This window comes from Taeniopygia guttata, chromosome 3 (genome assembly GCF_048771995.1).
Source record: "Taeniopygia guttata chromosome 3, bTaeGut7.mat, whole genome shotgun sequence".
NCBI lineage: Eukaryota > Metazoa > Chordata > Aves > Passeriformes > Estrildidae > Taeniopygia > Taeniopygia guttata.
Window position 1 is genome coordinate 81,414,306 of NC_133027.1, and position 26,297 is coordinate 81,440,602.

Here is a 26,297-nt window from a genome sequence, read left to right on the forward strand (position 1 = left end):
AACAATAGTCTGACAAAAATTAATTCATAGACGTGAAGTTGTGCTCAGTATTTTGTGAAAATTGGTAAGAAACCTGTTGATACACTGTGTGGCATCTTTATAGAATAGAATATGCTGAATACAAATAGGAAACAGACGCCTTCTAAGTGAAAAGTTAAATTCTAATCTATCATTACATGCTAACTTTTTCTCTTCCCTCACATTAATATGTCCTTCAGTTTTTAATATTCTTTTTTAAGTGACACTGCTTTTGTTACTGAGTGGATTGCTACAGAATATTTGTGAAAGTCAGGGTTGTTTTTTTTTCCCCAGAAGTAAATGTGAAGTTCTCATTTAGTGAAAATAGAACCTTAGAAAGAAAGGTTCTTAGGATTTTAGAACATTTACCTACCCTAATGACCATCCATACGCAGACTGTGTGTCAACTACTACCATCAGTATTTATTCACCCAACACAGATTTTCTGGTTTTCATCCCAGGCCAGGCTTTGTAGAACAGGCACAGAGGTATTACCTGTAGTATCTCTGCTTGTCCTGTGTCAGATCTTGTAAATAATAGAACATCATCTCATTCACAGACCCCAAACATTGGCCACAGTTAGGAGGTGGAATCCAGCGAATGAAGTGCTGCTCTCACAGGAGCATGCAGTAATAGAAGGAAGAAAAAGCCTAAGATTGAAGGAAAACAATTGAAAGTATCTTCCAGATAAAATCTGACATGCATGCTAGAATTAGAGGATGCGGAAAAAAAAAAAAAAAAAAAAAGGAAGGGCAAAAATCTAGAATGATAATAATGAGAAAATTGCAGTAATGTATGGCATATTAATTTCTTTAATGTCTCTCCTGATTGTACTAGAGCAGAAATCTTCCACCAAAGTACAGTGTTAATAATGTCAGTCAGGCCTGGCCTAACACCTCTTTGATATAGTATGATATAGCAGATAGCAACAGCAATTTTCAGCTGACTGCTATGGAAACATAGCTATTTTTCATGCAGATGTGTTCAGATGGGAAGTTTATGGGTTTAGGTGGAACAGATCCGAAATTAAATGGTTTTTCATGGTATAAAATCTTCTGTCTCATTTTGGCTGCGCTTGCCATTTGGAGATTTTGTATTAATCCCAGCCTGTAATCCAGAGAAACATTACTGAATGTGAAGATGAGAGAACCATCCAAGCAGCAAGAGTTGTCATGAAAACCAGACAATCACATTTTGAGCAGTCCTGCTTTATTTTGTCAATTTTTGCTAAAGAGATCAGGTGGGTAGCTAAAAACCTGATGGTCTCATTCCCTCTTGTCTGCAGCCACTTTCCAGAGGAGAAAAATTGTGTTGGAATTTCAGTTTGATTGTGCACCCTCCAGTTCAGCCAGTTCAGCACTTGTGCAAATACATTCTTGTTCATGAAACATCTACAGAGCTGTATGTTGTGGATGAGCAACACAATTTTATCCCTGAGTTCATTCAGGGCTTGGCATGTGTGTTTTTATGAATTAGTTTTGCGCCATTTTTTTTCTCTTAAAAATGTTTGAAATAATTTTAATGTTTTAAGATATTGTGTCTCTGAATAGAACACATTTTAAGATACTCACAATGTTAGTATTAAGATACTCACAATGTGAGTAAAATATTTTAAGATACTCACAATCTGTTATGTGTCCTACAGCCCCAAAGGAAGTGCTCAAAAAGGGGAAAAAAATGAGCAGAAATGGCTTTGACCTGTCCTTGTACCTTTTGGATGAAGCTGGCCCAGCAATCCAAGTAAATCTCCACAGGATGTACTCAACTGTAAGTTGTCCTAGATCTTGCATAGAGCAGCATTTCTGGACATAAGGGCCTCTACATGATTTTACCACCTCCTGCTCACCAGTAAAGCCAGTCCTGGCACATTTCTCATGGACATGTTTGGGAGAGTTTATTAGACAACTCTTCCTTGCCTTCTTAATTCCTGACCTGAAGTGTCATCCCTCTTCATTTTCAAAGCCATAAGACCACTTTTATAAATCTCTGTCCGTTTCATACAGAGCACAGACACGTTCTTCAACTTCTGGGTAATACAATTGTGAAGGTGAGTATTTTGGTCCAGTATACATAACTATTGCAAAATAATTTTCATATTCTGTCAGATGATTGGAGAAAAAACATGTTGTCTTTTGGACAGCAAACAATGTCAGAGATGTACCCACATGATAATCCGATAATATTTCTCATTGTGGACCAAGTATTCAATCAAGTGTTTTCTTCTATTTAAACTTACAATCTTCATGAAAGCTCCTGGAAAACAATTTTAACACCTGTACTAATAACCTCTGAGAATTGAGAAACAGTAAAATGGCAGCAGTAGTAAGCAATGTAAGTAAGCAAAGTAAATCAATAGGCTTACTCTGCTATGCAAATTAAAACATTTACATTTGCGGGATTAGTGCCAATTGACATGACTAAGAAAAATATTGACCTTTCTGTTGGGCAAATTACATTCATCTTCATGGTTCATGAAATGAAGAAATCTGGGAATATGTGATGCTGGAAGAAATGTGAAAAATGAGGACTGGTGTAGAGGTGCAAGCTGAATATGAAATTGCAAGCTGCCACAGTGAGGAACCTCATAGCAGAACAGACGATGGATAATCCTGTGTTTTGCTGAGCTAACAGCATGGGCTGTAGCCTGGGCAGAAAGGCAGCAACAGTTAAATTCTGCACGGAGTGCGAGTTTATAGTCCTACTTACTCTGTTTAAATGTGGTAGGATCCTGAATATATTACATTCTTATGCTTCAGACAGGTGGTTGTCAGCTCTGATTCTGTAATGGCAACTTTTCTTGACTTGGCAACACACTACACAAGATGAGTATTCTCAGCTGCTCCCTTTTAACTGGAAAAGCCTCACTGATGCCTGATGCTGCAGCTATGGACTTATCCTGGCAATTTGTCACACAAGTACAGTTTTGCAAACAAATTTATTCAAATACTCATACTAATGATAATTATATTTGTCCTCTAAACTTAATTTCCAGGGGTAATCCTTTAAGCCATTAGTTGGGGCTGGATGGGTGAGAGAGGATCACTTCATGGGCTCCTGCTGACGTGCAGATGAGAGGTAAGGAGCAAAGACATGCTTTCCTCATCCACCCACTGTGTCTCCACTTGGTTTTTGCAATGTTGAAAAGCTTTGTACAATGAATGGTGCCAATGACTTGATTAGTAAGAAATCTGGGCCTTGGATGGATGCAGAATTGAAACAGAGGAATGAGGAGGAGTTAAAGAAACAGTAAAAAGGGACTTCAGTGGCTGTACTTATTTTTCTTGGATAGACTTTGGACTGTTCATCTCATCTCTCAGAAATTATTTGGGTGAACTGGTGACTCCATGGTGTTTATTATTTTAATTACCATTGAACCATGCAGATGAAATTTACTGAATAATAAATCTGTAGGCAGATGTACTCTGCATATTGTCATACATCACAAGAACAAGATTTTACTTACCACATTTAATTGGGCACAGAACAGAAGGGCTCAGGAATGTGTAGCCAATTAAAATCCATTAAAAACAGAGATTTTTCTGATATGTAAATTATTGGCTTAATTCAATTTAAATCATGTCAGCAGGAGCACCTTGGAGTCATTATTGTTTCTAGAGTTTGACTTTTTTGAAGGATGTCCACAGGAGGAAAGAACAGAAGTTGGGAGGAGAGCAGAACAATGCACACTGCAAATAGTTAAAATATATAGGGAACTGAGTTCAACACCCCCTTTCATTCCTGTTTCATTCCAGCGGGTGGCCAGTGTAGAAAGCCTATTAGAAGCACAGAAAATAAGGATTCCTCGTCGGCACCAAATGGGTCATAAAATGCAAGTGAAACTGCCAAAAGCTCTTAGCGACACAGGCAACTTTTTTCCTGCTCCCAGTTACAGGGAGAGGTTGCTCTATGTGGCCATCTCTTTGCTGTACCCAGATTTTACAAAATATGAAGGCTCTTGAGAGGAATGAACTTTGAATTAATCATTAGCAGAATTGATTTCTTTTCTCTGTTTCAAGAAATGGCATCTGCCCTGCATGTGAGAGACGAAAAGACAGCAGTAACAATGCACAGCCGTGAGTGGCAATCCCAGGATGAAAACAAGTGTGGATCTGCAAAGCAGAGAGAGACACAAAGAGTGCAGATGTTGCATGGTTAGGGTATGTGGCAGGTGACCCCATGCTCTAAGTTTCTTTAACTTTTTTTAACTTCCAATAAAAATCCCTTGGATGCTGGAATTTTCTATAAGGACAGAAATTATTCTCTCTGTGCAGTGATGAGAGTATAATACCAATTACAGGCCCCTTTGAATGCTCACACGAAGTGGCTTCATCACTCATCTTGTTGTCAGCTTCTTGCTGATAATATGTGATAGAAATAACTATTAATACTTGCAGTATGGCAAAATGGGAAAGTAAATACCTAAGAAAGCAGTGGTTCTGACAGCAGTCAGCCTTTTCAGAAATGACATATTCTATCATTTTCAACCAACATGTCCTGGCTAACAACACTGCCCCCACCAGCCGAAATCATCATGTCATTAACTGAGTCACATTAAGCCAATAACCTTAAAGTCCTAAATCCTTTGCTTTATCCAATGTGCTACAAGACACCAAACACAGAGTCAGACCCTACGCTTGGCAAAGGAAGCACTGGGTTTTTCACAGGCACCTTTAATCCCAGCAGGCAGAGAGAGCTCAAAGAAAACTGCAGGGGATTGCTTCCCAGCTTACTTCAGTATGGCCTTTCCACCAGTCATGCTTCGTTAGGTCTTGCTGGGCCTCCTCAGCAGCAGATGCCTGCTTTTGGTGCATCATTATGCACCAAAGAACAACAAAGAGAGCTCAAATGGCTTCAAAGGACATGGGATCTTCAGCCCAGGCTAAGGAGGGCTGACAAAGAGCGAGGAAAAGTCAGGCTTCAGTAACTTTTAATGACAGCTCTCTTTAGTATTAAAAAAACAACTCAGCCATTGCTCTGCGATTCAGTCTGAAGGCGTGCCCATCACCTTTGTGCTGCAAGTTGCAACACCATGGAGGACGGTGTTATCCTCAAAATTAATAATTTGGAGACACATTATAAAGCATGCAATGCCACAATGCAAAAAGTCACTGCTGTCTGCCATTGGAGACTGACTGCTGCCACTTCAGCCATTCCATCTTTTTGCAGGATCCTGTTTCACCCATCAACCTACATTCTTGTTCCAAATGGAAAAAAGTAAGTTGTTTCAGCAAAGTCTGTCTTCATCTTCTTTCCCTGGTCCCCTGATCAGCCCAGAAGGATACTTACAAATAGCACTATCTGGAAAAGTCACAAATAAACTACCATCCTTCATTTGCCCCATTTCTTAGTATTTATTTGGCTAACAGAAAGGAAGGTTTAACATTTTAGAAAGTCTTATCATCCTTTTCTGCTTTTACTGAAAATATAAACTGTTGAAGCAAAAATCAGTGGTCAGGATTTGTAGTAGTCAATGGATTCCCAAGCTTTTGAAACTCTCCAGAAATGCCATATACTTGACCTTTTCCTCATCAGACCCACATGAGCTCTTGGATATCTTTTTGGCTGTAAGAGGATTGTGTCTGCCAACATCACAGACAAAATATATTCAAGTCTTAGTACTTCGGCCACATCTTCTGTGATCCTCTACTGAGGATAAAATCTTTTCATCACTCCCCTCTCAGTAACTTTCTTGGGTCAAGAATGGACGATGTTCTCATTAGATGAGTGAGACAAAGTGAAAATCCAGCTGTTGATACTTCTTTTCTTCTGAGAAAGAAATTATATTTATTTACTATTATTTGTGCTGCAATAGGTCCGGAAAGTCCCAGTGGAGACACAAGCCCTGGAATGATATGGGCTATACATGAGGTAGAGCTACACATCCTAAAAGTTTACAGTGTTAAATAAGAAGACAAACAACTCTGATGTTATTGCAGACAAAAAGTATCGCATATCATGAAATCAAACAGTCCCATTGGGAGAGAGATTTGCTTGGGTCTGTGGATAAGATTGGCAGAAATTCATCCCCTGAGAGTAATAGTATAAAATATGAGCTTAGAACAACATCAATTACCATAACGTTTAATAATTTAAGTGATGTATACTTCATCGGGGCCTCAATTAACACCAGACTAGCCCATTTATTTAAGTGTTTGCATATCTCCTCTACTGTCTGGATTTCTGCTGTAATACTGATAAAGTAATGTTTTATCATCAATTCCTGTTTCTCCGGAATTTTCATTCTGTAAAATGGCTCTTTGTAGCAGTTATCTTAAACTTGCAATAACTTCACATCAAGAATTCAGAGGTATCATATGACTGTTATTTTAACATCATTTGTGTATTCAGCTCCACAGAATTATGAAATGTAATTAGGCGAAGGGGTTTAGAGAATTTACGTGTAAGACAATTCACAGTCATTAGCAACACCAGCAAAGCCCTGTTGGACCAACACAGAAAGGCAAATATGCTCCTATTTTTCTAGTGTTCTGGAGTGGTTTTCCCATTTGTTGATTCTAGACATTTTATTCGTGCAAAACCTAGTTCCAGGAGCATGGGAAATCGCCCTAGATCTACATTCATACACTCTGGAGGACAAAAACCGGATCCCACACAATAAATCATTTTCCATTTCATTTCAATATGGAACCGCATGGCAGCACACTGGGGAAAATGGAAATGTAACGGTATCACAGCTGCTCATGGGCACATTAGCAGGAGGACAAACATAGGATAATACTGAGTTCAGAAGTTCAGATCTAGCACAGGGTTATAAAAACTGAATTACAACCTTTGCTGGACTCGAATCATTGGACCAACTACTCCCCTGACAGACACACACGATGTCTTGTGTCCTACAGCAGAATTACTAGGGTGCTTAAAATAGCCACTTTCAAGTGTGAGTATTTCTGCCCTTCCCTCACTATCTTCAGTAATTTCTCAGAAAACCCAAAACCTTTTCCTTTTTCTAATATATATGGAAGTTAGAAACCAACAGAATACCAGTTTTGGAATGCTTTTAAATCCTGTTTTTTAGCATAATGGAAATGTCATAGCAACAGCCCAATGCATGCACATGTATTAATAGCTTTTTTGTTTTGCAGGAATAAAAAAGTATATGAAGTGAACATACTTCTCACTGTATGTAAAAACCTTTGTGACTGGACTATTGGATTTTAATGCCTCAGGGTGTGAAAAATCAACATTTAACCCAAGGTTCTCACCATGTTTGAATGAAATCATAACTCCTACATCAAAATAGCTATCAGGTCGGCTGGAAGAGTGGGAAGGAGAGAAATGCTGTGGAGAATGTGCAGAGTCCATCTCCTCCAGTAAACTCAGTCACCTTCACTGGCTGACAAACAGAGCACCACCTCAGCTAGGGTAAAGCTTTGTGATGGTTTTCACACTGCTAAAGGTATTTGTAGGAAATGGAGCTCCCTGGGGCCCAATGTCTGTCAGCTCCTTCACCCACGCTCAAGAGCTCAGAGCTAGCAGAGCCACAACAGTAATCTTCCCTGATTTTTACTTTAATCACTAATCCTGAGTTTCTTTGCTCTTTTAATTCAGAGCAGAGCCTGCAGCGGGAAGAAGGTGTGGGGAGAGGACGAGGGTCACTCATGTATGGGAGGACTCCTGCCCACTACAGCTGAAACCATGGAGGTTTTTGTGGGACAGCAAAGGAACAGATCCATAGGAAAAGGCCAAGAGAGACACTGGAGTAATTTAACAAAATGGTGGGTTTGTATCTGTGACTTGCTGCTGTGCTCTTTTCTGAGAGTGATCCAAGGAAATTGTCAGACAGTCAGAGGATGCGTACTGAAGAGATGTATTGACTTGTGTTGCCCCAAAAGCACCTAGTTGGTTTGGTGTTCAGTGGGTCTCTAATTTGTTTTCACTTGCTATTTTTCTAACAAGATTTTCCATCTCTCTCTCTCTATCTTTTTGTCTCTCCCAAAAACACTCCCTCTCCATCTATCTTTTCCATCTAAGAATCTAAAATTAGGTTTTCAAATCTGAATGTAAGGTTGCCAAACATTGCAGTAGGATTCAGCAGCATTTGGGTTATTACTGAATTCCTCATTGCAGTGAGCATCTCACAGCAATATGACAATATATTCTAAAATAATGGATTTCATGGCGACAATGAGCTCCATCCCAATCTAGGGAAATGAGCTGAATGCAATATCCACCACACCTCTGCCTCACAGGAACTATCCATCACAATTTGGCCAAAAGAACTGCCATGGTTACATGTCATCATGATTTAGCAAAAACAAAGAAAAGGGCTACTGAAATGTGCTTCCTTCAACACACCTTGCATAATATTTCTCCTCCAAACTTATATTTTTTTTCTCATCTTTAGGAATCACTAGAACTACAGCTCCCATCTTTCAACCTAGGATCATTTCTCACTCTTTTGATTGGCCCACCAGAGTCTCATGCCATTCCAGCACCATTTCACTACAAGCAAAATCTATGTACCAATTTGTACTATGCATTTCCTTTTCCTTCATGCCTAGATTATACTAAAACACTTGTATATTTACACAGTAATCTACAACAAACTTAAAGAAAAGTGCTTTAAAACCTACTTCTTTCCAGAAGGGAAGGAAATAGGCTTTGTTACTATTTCATTTCTGGGATCCCCATAGGGGCTTGCATAGGTATGTTTTGCTGCAGGCTTACTGGATTGCCTGTGATTTCCACTCAAAGGACCCTGGAACAAACAAAAATCATAATCTTTTCCCCCATCTATCTCAAACAATATCAGAGAGTAGAGAAAAACACTCATTTGTCTTTTTTAAAATGATATTTTAATTACTCATGTCATGCCTCAGCAAAATGGCAAGCCTTTTGTTAAAATGGGGCTTAATTGCATTATGAAGCCTTCATGGGACCCTTGCACATAAAGCGCTTTTCTTCAGACTTTCAAGACCTAAATTTGCAGTTGGCTCCTGACCAGCGCACTCGAGCAGTTAGGCACGTAGGTAGCGGGCAGACCCCGTGTTGATGAAGTAATCACAACTGACTGCTTCGCATGTGCTATTCCACAAATTTGCCTGTAAACAAAAATTGCATCTGCATGTTGGTTTTCATTTTGAATTCATTCAGAAAAAAAACCTAACCTAAAAAAACCCTAGCCCTTAGTATGTCAGAAAGCATGGAGACACCTTCACGGACTGTTGGCTACGCCTCAGCAAAGCTTTACAACAATCTGTTAGACAAAAAAGAGACTGATGTAGATACCTTAATAAGCATCCCATCTGTGAGGTCATTGGGATATTTCAAACAACTTTCAGCTCTCATTAGTTTAGTGGATTCCACAAGCATGTCCTTATCTTTTGTAACTTTTGCAGCCAAACTTCCTGGGAAAGCCTCTGAGCTGGGTGACATTCCTACCCATGGGTCAGTCTGCAGTAATGAGCTGCCAATTTATGTGTCCTTTGCACTCACAGGCAGTATATGTTTATATTAATCTTTACGTTGAGAATTTTTTCCTTTATCTGTAATTCTCTGGGTTCTACCATGCAAATCTCATTATTTCTAATAGGCTGCAATTAGGATGTCCAAGCTGTTGATCACAGTCATTTACAACACTGATGGGCATTTTCCAAAAATAAATGCTTTTTTTTTTTTTTTTTTTACTATATTAGTGATGGAATGTGTAACAGAGATTATGCCTGAAAAGTAACAGTGACTAGTGGAGCTGCAGGCTCATGGGAATCCTTATCAGCTCTGGTTTTGTGCCTTCAATTAACACAGGAGGTATAGCATAGTCTACTGCTTCACAAAAAACACACTATGCATGACATTGCATGGAAATCAGAATTACAATTTTTCAAGTCTGCTAGGCCTGAATGAATACATTGGTATTTATTGCAATTTCTTACAGTTTTATGCACTTGAAAGGGATAAAGCAGGTTCATCAGCACTTGCCCACATGTTAGGTCTTCATTGCACTAATGAGTACCCCATTAAAGGGGTTGTAGTAATGCTATTTTCTTCTCTAAGAACTCCCGTGTCTGTATTCAGAAAGTATTGGACTGAACCATTCCACTGCTTAAGGTACAAGAGAGTAATACCTAAAATCCTTATTCAGATCTTTCTTCAGCTGCTACTGTTTTCTGAGTCTTGCATGAAGAACATGGGTGGAAAAAGAGAACTGGTGAAGCACTGATAACAGATGAATACAGTATGAAGAAGTAAGAAGAAATGCCACAGGATGTTTGCCTGCAGGACCATATAAGGTAAAACCAAAAGTTTAGAATAGGATGGATAAAGCAAGGGCAACCTGAGGAGAGAGCCAAAAGATGTGTGCATGTGCATGGTTGGAAGGATGTCTGCTCAAGGCAGGACAAGTGGGCCAATATGATTTGGGGAAGAAAGTGGAAAATGGAGGCTGAGCAGAAGATATTTCAGTATTTCAGGAGTGGAGTAGTCAACATCCATATGAAAGTTTTGGTGGGAATGCTGAAGTAGCAGTAAAATAGGGAAGAGATTACAGAAAAATGCCTGAATGGGAGCAGTGCAAATGAGGAGTAACCCTCAAAGATTACCATCATCTGAAAATCCCAAAGTGAGCAGGGCAATGATGAAGGTTAGGAAGGACAGAGTAGGATGGGAGAGACTGATTTCACAGTTGTGAGTACAAAGTTGTATTCTGATCACATTTTGTATTCCAACTGTCTTAATTTTCATCCACTGTAAAGAGAACATAAGTTTTATTCCCTCCTTTATTAACCTTTCTTCTCCAGCACTGCGTGTTGGCTCACTTAATGTGCACAACAACTTCCTTTTCAAAGCAAATAGAAAATATTTATGAGGCACCACATGACTTGAGTAAGGAGGGGAAAAGCCTCCATTCCAGACTTTCTCAGCTACCTAATGCCTAAACAAGTTCCTCTGCCTTCCCATAGATTCCAACCAAAATTAATAAGACCTGGGAAAATCTGCTAAGAAGCATCACTCAGGTCATATTCCATAACCAGGAAAGATCTTGAGTTTGGATGTAATGGGATATGTGGGTTTGATAACAATCTCATTTCCTTCTTTATGTCTATCTAACATGCTGTGTTTATTCTGCCCTGACTATTTACAATTTGCAGTAAACACCAGCAATATCTTTTCTACTAGTACTTCTCAGAACCACTCCAAATAGAGGTGTCTCTGGAACTGCATTAATGATCTGCTCTCCCAGGCAGGTTTCTCCTTTTACCCTTCTTGTACTCCCTAACAAGTCCTTTAAAATATGACCTTAAACTCAACAATCTTAGTGATTGATATCACATGCTTAGTGATATTCATTTGTGTTTCCCTGTCAGTTTTCATTTTTACAACTTGTGTGCTTATATGGAGTCAGTGTGGTTTCCTTTCATTGTTCCATAAAATAAAGTAGCTCACATTTGAAAAGGGAATTTCAACCACAGTAAAATAATTTTTCTGTCTCAGAAAAGAATGTTTCTGGGGTGGGTTAAACACTATGTTTTCCACATGCAAGCCTGATGCAATTCAGAACAGACAAGTAAAATGCATTGTTGGACCGTGGAAAAAGTAAGGTGAAGATGAGAGATTAAACAGCCAGTCCTGGGAAATGAGAAATAAATGTAAATAGTAGCCAACGTTTTTCAAAATACTTCTGCAAAGATATATATAAAAACAGTATTTGCATAGTAGACTGAGGATTGATGTGTGCTTTATGATCCCGAAGTAGCACATAAAAACCATTCCTGAAACATAAAGCTTTCGCTGTGAATGTCCTTGGAAGATGTCAGCTTTCCTATAATTTGTGATATGGGATATCAACTTTTGGAACTGACAGCAGTACAGATATCAAGAAAGAGAGAAAATTTAACTCAAATGTTCTAATGAAGTTTTGGTCTCCTCTCTTAAAAAATCTTCACAGGGAGCCCCTTCATAAGACTTGTAGTAAAAGCAAAGTGTAATGTTTTAGTCAGCTAAGATTGCAATACTTCTTTTGGTTTTTTTAACTGATACATCTAAGACTGATGATTCAAATCATCATGATAACTGTCCTGGAGAACCAAGTTAAAGAATACAATTTAGTGCTTTCATCAACAGTTGAATGACAGGTTGTCAATAATCAGTTTGCTTATTCTGATTATCTGGGAAACAACTAATCTGTAAGATGCTCTTTCTCTCTGTTTCCTGGAAGGTCCAAGAGATGCAATAAAGGCAGCTTTGCTTCCAGGAGCCTGGCATAGCCTTGCACGCTGCCATCTCCATCTGGAAGGGCACAAAACACTGCCTGCTTCTAGCCCCACAAAGAACTGACCTCAAGCTGCAGATACGTGCTTAGTGATACAAAGACTTACACAAATGTAAAAAAATGTAAAGCAAGTAAGATCATCAGGAAGAACAACAATTGCCGTCAGAAACCTGATTTATTCTCTGTAAGATAAACAAAAGCAGCATTTATGGGTAATCATTAGACCTCCTGTGCCCTTCATAGATTAATTACTCTATTATAGGGTGTTTTTGTGGGGTAGGGATAGCCTAGATTTCTGTGGCAAGCACATTCCTCTCCCTCTCAGGAGTTTTGATAGAGGTGCACAGAGAGAAATGTCCTTACCACAGATTTCAATGCAGTAGTTTAAACCAGGGTGTTTAGAGGCATCTAAACTATGTCCTGTATCTCTTCTCCCAGGCGCCACCTAGAAGTTTATGTGTATCCTGTAGATACGCATACACCTCTGCATTATTTTATGTCTTGTACAGCTGTCTCAAACCCATATATATGAGAAATTAGTGATTCAAGGATGGATGAGCAAATTCCTAGAGGATCTAGCAGGCAGAGAGTCTGCAGAGCAATACCCCCCAGGCCCAGAGCCCTGCTCCTAATGAGACAATGAAAGTCATCACAATATGAAGAGACAATTCCTTCAGCAGGTGGTAATCTAGATTTTTCAGTAAGCAACAGGATAGTAGAGAGGATGCTCAAAACAATTTGGTCACTGTAAGCTCTGCCACTGGTGAGAAGGAACCCTGCTCACATACCAACTCCTCTGCCCTGGGAACATTCCTCTTTGCAAACACAGAACTGGACACAATGCATGAAGTGATGGAGAACCTGCCTTGCTCCTGGATGCACTTCTCTAGTTTCTCAAGCCTGGAAGGTTCTTTCCTCCCTTAGGACGTCATCAAAGCAAGGGGACAGCAAAACCAGGCCTGAAGTAGAAGCATATAATCTACTACTCAGTGGTCAAATGCTCTTACCCTGTGGTACCATAGGAAATGCAAAGGACTTATCCCTCCCAGCAAGCCTGCACCATTCAGCACCAGATCATAGCGGGGCCATGACCTATCATTTCTGGCTAGCTACCCACCCCAGTGATTAGGCCCACACAGGCCTAATAGAAACTAGTGCATTCCAAAATGCCAGCATGAAAACAAGAGAAAACTTCCATCAGATTGTCATCAGACCAATTTTAATCTTCCAGAGCTAAACAATCCCTTCTGCTGAATGCTCCAGATGGGAAAAGAATGCAAATAGCAGTCTAATCAGTGTGATAGAAAGGGAAGATGTGGGAGCAGAGCCTTGTTTTCTATTTGAAACCCAGCCAATGAGTAATTTAATCTGCAGTGACATGTATAGTACCAGTAGCTTGTAAATGAGATGATTAATATAAATTTTAATTTTTTTTTAGATGTGAAGTTGAAGATAGCGTCCTGTAGGTGAGTAGAATACCACCTCTGGCAACATCCATATAGTCTGAAAGAATCAAGCATCGAATTTCCTTCAGCAACCTGTGTAAGTACTTAGCCAATTTCAGCAGATACAATCTCATTAACAACATTTCTTGCAATTTCTTTCACATTGTTTCCAACTGGATCTCTTTAAGGTTTTGTTTTGGAAATCAACTGATATGGAGAGAGGTTTTTAAATTAAATCCCTTCTTTTCCCTAATATTTATTTTTCTCTCCATATCTGACTAAGCTTGTACTGCAATAACTCAGTGCTTTCTAATCTGGAAAGATGCTTCATGTTTAACCAGTAGATGCTGATAGGTTTTTTCCTGCTCTGTATTTATGAAGGAATTAGCCATGAAGAGAGATAGCAGGTCAAAAAAAGCCGTGAAGAAAAAGCAGCCATTTAAGATTCACTCTTTCAACTTGTATCCTCCATTTGCATTTAAATGACATCTACTTTTAGTAGATATTTAAAATAAACCAAAATAAGAGACTCAAAAAGTGCATGTGGGTGCTCAGTCTGCCCAGGCTGGAGCAGTCTCTGTGATACACAAACAGGTTTGGCACCGAGGTAGAAGAGGAATGGTGACAAAAGGAATTTATGAGGACTGTGCAAGATCCTGATTGTCTTGTGTGAATATTCTCTCTTTCCAGATTTAAGTTGAAGTCCCATATGGAGAAACTTCAAGGATTGCCAACTGCTTCTAGCATTAACCCACATTTCTACAGATTCAAATGATAAATTGATATCTCTCTGTGACATAAAAAAAAAAAATTGAGTAAAATCTTTTTCAAAGGAGTCAAACATTTGTAAAATAAATTGAACTGTAGCTTTCATTATGTTTCTCAATTGCTCAAATCCCCCAGTCCTCTTCAATCCCATGTAGCAGATATCCCATTTTTAAAACATTTGTTCCAGCACCTACTGTACTAATTTTATTAAGGTGATTCAATTTCTGCTGTGGTTGAAATGGTGGTGGTGATTTTGTTGTACAGTTTGCTGACAATAACACAGGAAAAAGAGCCACAGAGAAAGCCCAGTATGGATTATACTATTGCAAATATTTATGTACATCTGGATGTACATTCAGAAGTGAATGGGATGAAACACCACTCAAAGGCTACAGGTAAGTGCTTACAGGAAGGTACATAATTAAGCTTCCACAGCCAAAAGACATAATGCATTTATTATGGAGAGGTAAGAGCATGGACAAACCTTGGAGGCAACTAATGAAAAGACATGCTCTTCAGAGTTTCTTGCTGCAGGCTCAGTTAAATGATTCTTATTAGAGCTCCAGCCAAATGGCTGTGGAACTAAGCTACCCTTACAGAGAGCCTGAGGGGGATTTGCCCTGAAGAAAGGCAGTGTCCTGGTAGACCAGTTTTAAACTCAATCATGTGAAGTGGCACAAAATTGAAGTCCACTCGCAACAGTGAACCTGTTTCAGGACAGCCTCAAATTCGCTACAGCAGGTTTTAATTTGTATGCAAAAGATCACATTTGATGAGCCTGCTGCCAATTAAGATTATTTATAGAGAACATGATGTTTAATTTCAAACTTCACAGTTTGAAGGAAGAGAGGGCAGGCCCTGAATGAATGCAGCGTTGGCATGTGGAGCATTTGGCTGCAGACAGACATCCCGGAGTGATGGAGCTGTGTGGGGACAAGATGTCTCTGCCCTCCCATGTCTGGGCTGCCACTTCCCAGCTTGTGAGAGACACCCTGTCCCTTTCAGTCCAAATGAGCTCAACTAGTGCCGGCAAAACTAAGTAATTTTAACTGAGAGCGTCCTGGGAGGAGGAAAGAGGTACATTTTGCAGGACGTGGAGGCTGCAGCCAACACTCCATGACGCAGATAGGCCACAAGCCACATATGTGGACATTCCACAACAGTGAGCCTTGCTCCTGAAGACAATAAAACCTTGCCACTGGCAGGTTCTTAGTACAAAACCTTGCTTTTCATGCAAGTATTTAGAATTTTATAAGATATTTTAAAGTATTTTTGGAAGTGTCCCTTTCCTGGCAGGTTTACAGCAAAGCCAGGACAAGTTGCAAACACTCTGAAGTCACAGAGCAGCCAGTTGAGAGCATCCCAGGCTCAGAAGCTGCTGAAGGGAAAGAGCTGCTGGCAGGTTTTAACAGGCTCCCTCCAATGGAGATTTTTAAAAAGCACAAAACACCACAGCAATCAAAATGTAATGTGCTAACCTGAGGTAATGAGCTTCTGAGGAAAACTTGCTGTTGATTTTCAGAGAGGCACAGCCCATCCCAACTGTCAGGTCTGGCAGGTAGAGAGCCTGTTGGCACAGTGCTTATCCAATCCTCAATGACAGGTCTTATCTATCAAATGAAAATTCATTAAAAATGACTAGATGGGCTCTTGCAGGTACAGCAATGCCACTGTACCTGTAAAATCGGTACACATTAGGCTGGGTCCTGCCAGCTGCACTGCATTATGCTGAATGTGATGTCAGGTATTGCTCATTATTACATGTGGAGAAAAACTGAGGGAGTTTCCAGCAACAACAGTGTTATTGCTATTGTCCCAGATGAGTAAAACCTCAGCTACACTGGTGCACAAAGATTTTGCTGTCTTGTGTGTTCAGGAAAAATTGATTCCATCTGAGACAGGGAAGGACCACAAAGATAGCAAGAGGATGGGAATGCCTGATGCAAGAGAAAACTAAAGGAATTTGTCATTACAAAATTAAAACTGAGATATTATATTGCTGCAGTTTAATACCCAGGGACAAGTGCTATGGCAGGAGAAGATCCAGCCAAGCTGACTATCAGAAGAGGAATGCTCTGGTGCTGCCTGTCTCTAGTAGCAGTGAAAGCAAACAACTTCATCTAAGCAGCAGGAAAGAGATGATAACTTTTTTATGGTCAAGCTGCAAATTACTGATCTATAGTCTGTTACACTGAAAGGAGAATGCTGTAGTATTCTGCATTAATGTTGCATTAATATAGCTCCATATTTCTTAATCCATCAGGTAGAAAAGCATTGCTTTCTGCTGTACACATTTTGAAATATTTTGCTGTTAAAATAATCTAAAATATTATCCAATACCAGTAGATTTAGAGAAGGTTAAAACACAATTATGTGTGAAGCTTGCACTCATAGTCCATCCATCAAAAAGAAAAAGATGCATTTTCTGGGAATAGCAAAAAAAAATGATATGAAAATTCCTGGTAGTGCTTTCTAAGTGTATATCCAAACCTGTTCATGTCCCAAATGCCTTGTTAAGAAGAATGCAAAGGGGGTTAGCCCAGTAACAGCAACCAAAAGATGATAATTACTGTACCATTTCTATGATCAAGTTTCAAATTGGAACATACATAGAGAGGACAGCATGGATCCCATCCTGATGGGATTTGTCTTGTCAGGATTGATAAACAAAAACAATTGTCAACCCAAGAATGAAAAAACATGAGTTGAACTTGAGCCATCAAAATTATTTGAATTTTGTGATATTTTAAAATACATAGTAGAATTTAAAAAGTGGATAAAACCTGGTTTGATAACCCAGGTTTTTCCTGAAAACAGAAAAGTCCTGAAATTTACTAAAAACAAAAGGGAAGTGAAAAACTGGCATTCACCTGTCATATTATGGTCCTGTGGGACTGAATTAAAGAGTGTCAATGCTTCATTTGCTCAAGTAAGCAAAATGCTCATCTACCAGTTATTTTAAAAGAAATTAGATAAATGGCTTTCTTAGAACAATTCTGTTTTCTAGGTATTAAATGTTGTTTTACTCATCAGTAAGGTAAGTTTGGTGTAAGATCACTTTGATTTATAAAACACTTTATTTGTTACAAAATCCCATCTATAAACAAACAAATTTATTGCAACTTAAGCTGCAGTTGCTCCTATTATACTGTCAGTTCCAATTAACTGCACCATAATCTGGTACATCAGTTTATTATAACAGGCAGACACGGGTTTCTTCTCATGAGAACCAAGTAATGGATATGGGGAATGAAGACCTTTGTTTTTAATGCTGTAGTCTGTTCTAAAGCAGTGAAAACCAACAACAGGAATGAGAACAATGATGGATCCACAAACCTTGTGGATGTGTCATGGTTTAGCCCCAGCTGGCAACTATCACACAGACACTGGCTCGCTTCTCCCACCCCACTGGGATGGGCACTAGAATCAGAAAAAAACCCCAAAAATCTTCATGGTCTAAGAACAGTTTAATAATTGAAAGAAAGTAAAATAAATTAATATTAGTAATAACACTAATGAAAAGGGAGACAACAAAAAGAGAGAAAGGAATAAGACTCAAAAAACCTATCAATGCACAATAGAACTATTCACCAGCCATTCCCCAAGCAGCCATCAACCCAATTTCAGGTAATACCCCTAGTTTATATATGGGGCATGGCATTCCCTGCCATGGAATATCCCTTTTGACAGGTCAGGTCACCTGTCCTGGCCATGCTCCCTCCCAGCTTCTTGTACACCTCCTCACTGGCAGAGCATGGGAAACTGAAAATTCTTTGAGTTAGAGTAAGCACTGCATAGTAACAGCTAAACCATCAACATCATCCCCATTCCAAATCCCAGCCACAGCACTACCTGCTACCAGGAAGACAATTAACTCTACCTCAGCCAAAACCAGGACAGGATGTTGTCTACCCAGATTGTGATAAAGAATTTGACATAATTTTGTGCAGCATTCTTCAGGAGAAACATCTGCTCTTGGCTTGAACAGGTACGCTGTTTGCTGGTTAAAAAACTGGCTGGATGCACAGACCCAGAGTAGTGGTGGATGGAGTTACACCCAGCTGGAAACTGGTCACAAGTGGTGCCCCCCCAGGGCTCAGTGTTGCAGCCAGTCCTGTTTAATAACTTTATCAACAGCCTGGGTGAGAGGATCAAGTGCACCCTCAGCCCAACCAAGTTGGGCAGGAGCACTGGTCTGATGGATGTTAGGAAGGCTCTGCAGAGGGATCGGGACAGGGTGGATCTATCAGGTGACACCAAATGTATGATGTTCAATTAGGCCAAGTGCTGGGCAGCCTGGAGGAGAAGGACCTGGGGGTGCTGGCTAACATTCACTGACCATGAGCCAGAGTGTGCCCAGGTGGCAAAGAAGGCAAATGGCATTTTGGCCTGTAACAGCAATAATGTCCAGCAGGACCAGGGCAGTGACTGTCCCATATTTGGCATTGGTGAGGCCACACCCCAAGACCGGGGTCCAGCTCTGGGCCCCTCATTAGTGGGGGCATTGAGGTGCTGGAGCATGTCCAGAGAAGGGCAAAAAGGCTGGTGAAGGGTCTGGAGCACAAGTCCTGTGAGGAGCAGCTGAGGGAGCTGGGGGTTTATCCTGGAGAAAAGGAGGCTCAGGGGAGACCTTATCACTTTCTACAACTGCCTGAAAGGAGGGTGTACTGAGATGGGGCTTGATTTCTTTTCCCAAAGAACAAGAGATAGGAAAAGAGGAAATGACCTCAAGTTGCTCCAGGGCAGGTTTAGATTGGGTATGAGAAGAATTTCTTCATAGAAAGGGCTATCAATTACAAACTGTCCAGGGAAGTGGTTGAGTCACCATCCCTGGAGGTGTTTAAAAGATATGTAGATGTGGCACTTAGGGACACAGTTTAGTGGTGAACTGGGCAATGCTGAGTTAAAGGTTGAACTTGAAAATCTTAGAGGTCTTTTCCAACCTAAAGAATTCTATAATTCTATGATTCTATGGTATTGGTGCTGACCTAAAAGAAGGGCTGTCATTCTTCTCACTGAGAAAATCGCTCATTATGAGACCTTTGCTAGTATCAGTTTAATTGGTTCTGGACCTTTCACTGTAGTGGTAAGGTGCTGCATTCCAGCACACAGCACCCAGGCAGGCAGCATGGAAAGTTTAGTTTAATGATTTTCTCTGGTTGTTTAACTAGATTAAGTAGATTCCATTTTTACCAAATAGTTTACACAAAATAAATCATTCGAGAACCTGGACAGTTATGCTGAAAGAATTAATTACTGCCTGACAACACCTGTCATCACTTTTCTATTGAATCAAAAAACAGATCACAAAGACAGCTATAGCTGAATAAGTTAGCCTCATATTTACAAAGCAAAAAGAAACTGTAATCCTTAAAACCTCCAAATATTTTGTTTAATGACTAATGTTAAAATGAAATAAAAGTATTTTAATAATAAATAAGAAGATAGTCTGAAATACCTCACTGTGGTTTGCTAAGCATTTTTTCCCATATGACAAAGCAAGCTTTCCTTTTCTTTCCTTGCTCATGGATCTAGTTTTCACAGTGTGGGTGACACAGATGATGCAACTGTGGGTCTACATTGCTCGACTCTTCCCTCTTATCTTACCAGAAGGATATTGGGATAACAGCCAGGTCTTTCGTCTCCTACAAGAACTTTACCTTACCTGTACATTCCTTTTCAGCCTCCTGACACAACCCTTCAAAAGACACATGCCCTGAGGAGATAAAAATTGCTGGAAATGTGCAAACGGTGACCATGCAATCACCCCGAGGGAGAAGAAACTTGAAGGCTGACATCTTTATGGGAACAAAATAACATATCAATAAATCTCTTCTTCTGCATTTTTAGAGAAGATATGGTGTTATTCTTAGAGTTGGCCTGATAGGAGTTGGACTTTAATGATCTTTATGAGTCCCATTCAATATTCTGTGATTCTCTGATCAGGCAAGTAAAAGAACCCTCCTTTTTGAAGAAGAAGCACTTAGATCTGGAGGTGAACAACGAACATACAAATCATAACCAGCCACAAAAATCCTATTCTGTTGAAAACTTAATTGATGTAATGAGCATTCAGGACTTGCTCAAATAAATGCCCCAGGCAAACGTTTCCTACAGGGCAACAGGCTCTCCTACCTGTCTAAAATCTTGAAGAAAAAGGGGACGCCAAATTATTCCCAGAAGATGACAGTGAAAACCCAAAGACTGGAGAAACCCAGACTAGGCACTGACAAAGTGCTGTCTGTGTAACTGCAGCACCCCATAGCAGCTATGCACACTCTTGATGCATGGGAACATTAATACCAGTGAGGTTTGACAGGGATGTTTACCTACAGGCTCAAAAGATCAAATGATGAAGAACATTGAATTTGTATGTTTAAATCTGAGGAGCTTGATCCATGTAAATTTCACAACTAGCTCAGGTTTTACATCCCTTCTAAACCTGTTTTTGAGCCCTTTGAAAGTACTTCTAAAATTCCCTCTACTCACAGAAGTACCCAGTCCTCTTTCCAGTCTCTCACTCCTGAGACTAGTTGTGATTTCTTGGCAATGACTCTCAAGCTCCAGCTGTAGATTACATAAAATGCATTTCCTTTAATCTATTTGGGATTTGCTCATATTTCATCTCCCTTGCTCCTGTGTTGTGAGAAAGGTAATAAAAGCAACAAGTCTAACTGGTCTAAATGCTTTACCATGTTGTTCAATTTTGCACATTCCCTTTTGCTTATGCCATCCCAAATGAAAAAGCATCAATCTTTTCATTCTCTATAGAAGTTTGGATTCCTTGAAGGAAGAGGCAGAAGCAGCCTTTTTCTACTCTTCATGTGCTGGAAGGGGAAACTGAGGAAGCTTTGCTACCACTGCAGTCAGAAGGGGACTGACACATCCTGGTGTGGAATATCTGAAGACATGGAGATCAAATTGCTGGACCAAGCATGTTCCAGACAAAGCCAGCTTTTTAAAAGCATCAGCCTGAGGCATCCTTAGAAAATTGTTTGCTTGTAGACTTCTCAGTTGTCAGGTAGAGGAAGGCAATGAGTAAATTAGACGATCAGGTGCTTTCCTGGGTGACTCTGTCTCTATGCTGTCAGTCACTAACAAAAGCAGCTCCTACCTCACATGTCAATAGATGAAACAGGAGTAATTCATTTAGTCACCTTAAGAGGCTTCTAAATCCAGTGTTGCCTTCTTTCCTTTCAAGTTAGAAACTTTACTCCTCTTCTAAAGCATTGCTGACGGCAAATGTTGCAGAGCAACATTTCAAACACATTTCTTTAGTTATTGTTAGGTTTCAACATTACTATTTCAAATCCAACTTAGAAACATATTTCCTAAAAGGAATAGTGATTCTAGTGGCCCAAGGAGAATACAAGCTTTGTTCTAGTGAAAGCAGAGACTCAGATTTAAAATGTCATTGTTGGTTTAATACTTTTCACAGCATAATCTTATTTCTCATAGATACAAAATGACTGAAAAACTGAAGACTACCATGAATAGGTCATACTATGCGGGATAAAAACTCATGTGGGAGTTTTTGGGAAGCGGGAATCCTTATCTGAAAACTTTTGCAGGAAAGTGGAACCTATGTCTCATTCATGCAATGCACATGATTTTTAGAGAAGCCCAAATTCAAAAAACTGAAATACTTGGATTCTCCACAGCTCAGGCCTCTATCTTCCTCCCAGAGGCACTCTACTCCTCTGAGCAACATTAGTGAATTGGAGAGGTCTCTTATTGCTTTATAATGCAAAAATAAATGCTTCATCCAAAGCTAGAAACAATTCACATACTTCTGAAGATGTAATAAGAGAGTTGGGGCAGAAATAGATAGTTTTCATATAAAGAAATGCAGATGAGCGGAATATGTCTAGATCTGGATCCCTACTGTCTTTATCACATTTAGTCGTCAAAAAGACGGAGAGCTGGAATTCTGGCAGCAAATCCAGCAAATCTCTCCCTAATGGCTCCATATGAGTTTGTTGCTGCTCCAGCAAGAACCAAGTTATATCAACTGTAAAAAAATAGAAGCTGGGATTCACTAGTCTGAGCCATTAGGAAAAAAAGACTGACTGTGACAGACTTTGGACAAACCGCCTGCTTTGGAAACCCAAGGCACTGGCCAAGTCCTGAGTATGCATATTCATGGTATCCAAAATATGCAGACTAAATAGCTTAGAAAAGGCTCAAATGATCCTAGGAAGCAGCCTGCCCCTGCATGGCTGCGAGGCCCTCTCACTGCCCAAGGCCTTGGGCAACACCAGCATGTACTGGTGCGCCAAGGTGGGCATCCCCACGGGTGCCCTCTCTGTCCCCAGGCCAGCCCCTGCTGGCACTGAGCTCTGGTGGAGCCCCCACCACACCACTGGCAGGGGACAAGGCTCAGAGGAGATCTGCCATCCACAGCCCTCTGAGGATCCAGCTGGGCCTGATGCTGCCACTTGGAAGAGCCATGCCTGAAGACTTGGCTTAGTCAGAAAATTCTTGGAGAGAAGGAAAAGGAAGACCAACTTCAGTGCTACAGCTTAAAGACTTTATAAACAGACACTGTAAATGCTGTCACATAAACAACAAAACTTGCAAAATATTGCTTTGGTTTGGTTCAGTATTTTTTTTTATCAAAAACTTGTGTGCTATCAATGTTCTCTCTTGAGCACAGCATGAAAAAGAATGTGACACATCAGGAAATAAGGAGTGCTGAAGTATGATTAATGTAGCCATGCCTTGTAGCTCTGTAGTGAAAAGCTGCATTGATAAACAATATATATGCATAAAAAGCAAATAGGTGCCGTATCAAGCCCTGTGGGGCTCCATAAGGCATAAAATGACCAGAAGACAAATTTATCAAGAGACTGATGTGGAAGTCAAAAAACTTGCTCTGAAATATGCTCTGAAAGGAATTTCATAAAATTCAAGACTTGCACCCACAAGAGCACTCCTTCACTTCTGGCCAAGGAATGTGGAACTACTGAACCTGCCCCTGTGGATTAGGGTCTTGTGTCTGAATCATCTGTTAAAGGATGCCCTTGTGATGAAGTATGCCCTTCAGCAAACCTCTGACGATACATCTCTCTTCTGTTCAGTTTGACTGAAGTTTATAGGAATTCCAGGACCCTGGGGATCTCAATTCCTCTAGTTTAGAGTGGCCAGTGGGTTCAAAAGCTGTTTGTGGGTCATTAAGACACACACATATGTGCAGACAGCAAGTATTGCACTTGCTTTTTCTCTCCAGGAAACTAGCTTAAACCAGACACTCTTCTCATCTGCTCACTAAAAAGAAAGCATCCAAGAGAAATGTGGACAAATATTTTGCAGGACTGCTGCCTACTTCTTTTAAATAATTGCTGCATTAAGGGAAGTTGGAACAGTCTCAGAGATCAACACATAGTTCAGATTTCATGAATAGCTGAGCTTGAAAAGCCAGGAAGAAAAACAGTCCAAAAAGGCTGTAGGTGGTCAAGCACATCTGTTAAGCCACTTGAACAGGATCAGACTGTGGAAAAACAACAGTGAAAAACAAAATGATGGACGAGTGCTGCAATGGCAGTAGGACATAGAGTCTTGCCCTTTTGTACTATTTTAGGACAAAAATATTCCAGGTCCTAGAAAAAGACAGCCATGAATCTGTCCTGGATCCAGCACTGGAACTAAAGTGACATACAGAGATATGATTTTACACCATTTAACACCTTCTAAGAACATATTTAATATATTTGCGTTTCCAATGTAAAAAAAATAACAAATAACAAATAGACTTAGCTGGCAAGAGCCATTTCCAGCCTGTTAAACTTCATGAAATTGTTTCAATAAACACAAAGAATATAAAAGGAAGATAATACTTTAATAAACTTAAAAATCTTTGGTATTCAGTCCTTTGATGACCCAAAAGGAAAACAAATGTATCAAGTGTGGCATGTCACTGATGGTGATATTTGTCACTTTTCCTCTAGTAATCTTGTACCATTTGTTATGTTTGTGGTTTACAACTTAGATAAAAACAGACCATCATCCTGAAACACAGGATGTATAAATCTCAAAATACATGCAAATTTGCTTCCATACTATCAGATTATTTCTCTTATTAACAACTAGTCTGATTACAAAAGCTCTGCGTGCTCATGCTTATAAATCACATTATCAGCTTCATTTAACTTCAGTTGAATTCATGCCCTAACAAGTATCTATCAAGATAATATGAATGACATCACATATTTGGCCATAAGGTGTTTTACAAGTCAAACCTGGCTAGACAGTGTTTATTCCTCAGACTCTTCCGTAATTACAGATATTGCTTAAGTATCAGGTGTGTGTGCTGGTGCTCTGAAACGCTCCATGTAAACATACCTTGGAAAACTGACTTACCACCTGTGGGGAAGATGATATCATACTTCCTAGGTGGTATTACCATAAACCCTCAGTTCACATTTGCTTGTAATATGAGACATGGGAAACACATGCTGCATGTAACAAGAAGAAAAAAAAATGACACATCTCACTTTTTAATCATTTCAACGTTCCACAGCATAGCCAAGTATTTTGTGATGTTTTTTTAGTGCAACGTTCTTTGCTAATGATTCTAGACTTCATTCTCACTCACAAACTTTCCAAGCTGGTGCCCTCATTGCAGTAAGCCTTTCATGCTAGAAGACATCAGCTTAGTCATAGAAGAAAATTTTAGTGAAAATTAAGGAATCAGCCACATATAGCATGGAAAAACTGGTCTGCTGTCACAGAGGTTTAGCCTGAATCCTTGCAACTGCCCCGAAGAAGGTCCAAGTCAGAAGAAATGCTACTGCATATGATAAGCCAGAAAGGTGTGAGGAACACATGAAGAATCTTATTAGAATACAGAAATACCTTGTACCAAATCCAACAACAATCCCACATTTCATGTGGTTAACAGGGAAAGTATCTGATAATTGGGTGCAGTAATTGAGTCTTCCACATCTGCCATAAGCAGAGGTGTTTACATGGACGTGGAGCTACTGCACTTGCAGCAACTTCAGAGAGGGAATTTATGCTAGTAGGCATTTATTTCTTTAGAAAGACTCATTAGAGTCTTTCACATCTGCCCAGTTTACAAAACTGCCCTCTTCCTACTTTCTGTCCCAAGCAGCACAGCTATTTTGAATGCCACTGAAATACCAGAGACATTTTCTGAAGAGCTGGAATGGACGTTACTGAAGGAAAGAAATGAAAGATAATTTTGATTAAGAAGACGATCCTACTGTATACTCTACCCAAATAAACAGTGATGTATTTTTTCAAGCATCAAAATAGATGACAATGAGAAGTCAGAAATGAATGAAGTGCTTTCCAAGAAGATGATAAAAATAGCTTCTGCTAAAGTAGAATAACTGCTCCTGGGGACACATAAATCCCTGCGCCATTCCCATGGAAACAGGGAACATTTTTAATTATCACAACATTGTTATGACAATGAAACTAATAAAAGCAATGTAAATCAAAGGGTGCTACACATCCACATATTTAACTACTATAATTTCTTCACACTTCATGTATTCAACGTTTTTCATTACTTCACAAAATCTTGCTTCAGGACATCTAATACTGAAATAAACTCCTTCCTGCTCAGAAAAGAGAGGCACAAGCTAATACAAATAGCAATCCTGGAGTGATGTGTCACAAGATTTATCTTAAAAAATAAAATATTTTTGTTCTACTCACTTTCACTTTTTTTTGAGTACTCAGTCCTGTTTTAGAGAAAAAGCAACACAGGGGAATAGCAAGGTACCTGGAAAAAATGAACAAGAATCACTTTAATTCGCAAGGAGATTTGTGGGCTCTATCTAAAAAAAATTAAGGGGAGACACCATGTC

The 26,297-nt window shown here is 39.7% G+C and overlaps 1 long non-coding RNA gene across 3 annotated transcripts; it reads left to right on the plus strand.

Annotated features, from left to right (window-relative positions):
* Positions 1-1,337: 1,337 nt before the first annotated feature.
* Positions 1,338-17,005, plus strand: LOC115494411 (uncharacterized). Of its 3 annotated transcripts, none has more exons than XR_012055154.1 (5): positions 1,338-1,785; positions 3,011-7,754; positions 10,121-10,268; positions 13,686-13,789; positions 14,383-17,005. It is a non-coding gene; the product is annotated as an uncharacterized lncRNA (long non-coding RNA). The 3 variants fall into 3 exon arrangements; XR_012055155.1 differs by having other exon boundaries at positions 3,011-7,401; positions 7,588-7,754; positions 13,686-17,005; XR_012055153.1 differs by having other exon boundaries at positions 13,686-17,005.
* The last annotated feature ends 9,292 nt before the right edge of the window (positions 17,006-26,297 follow it).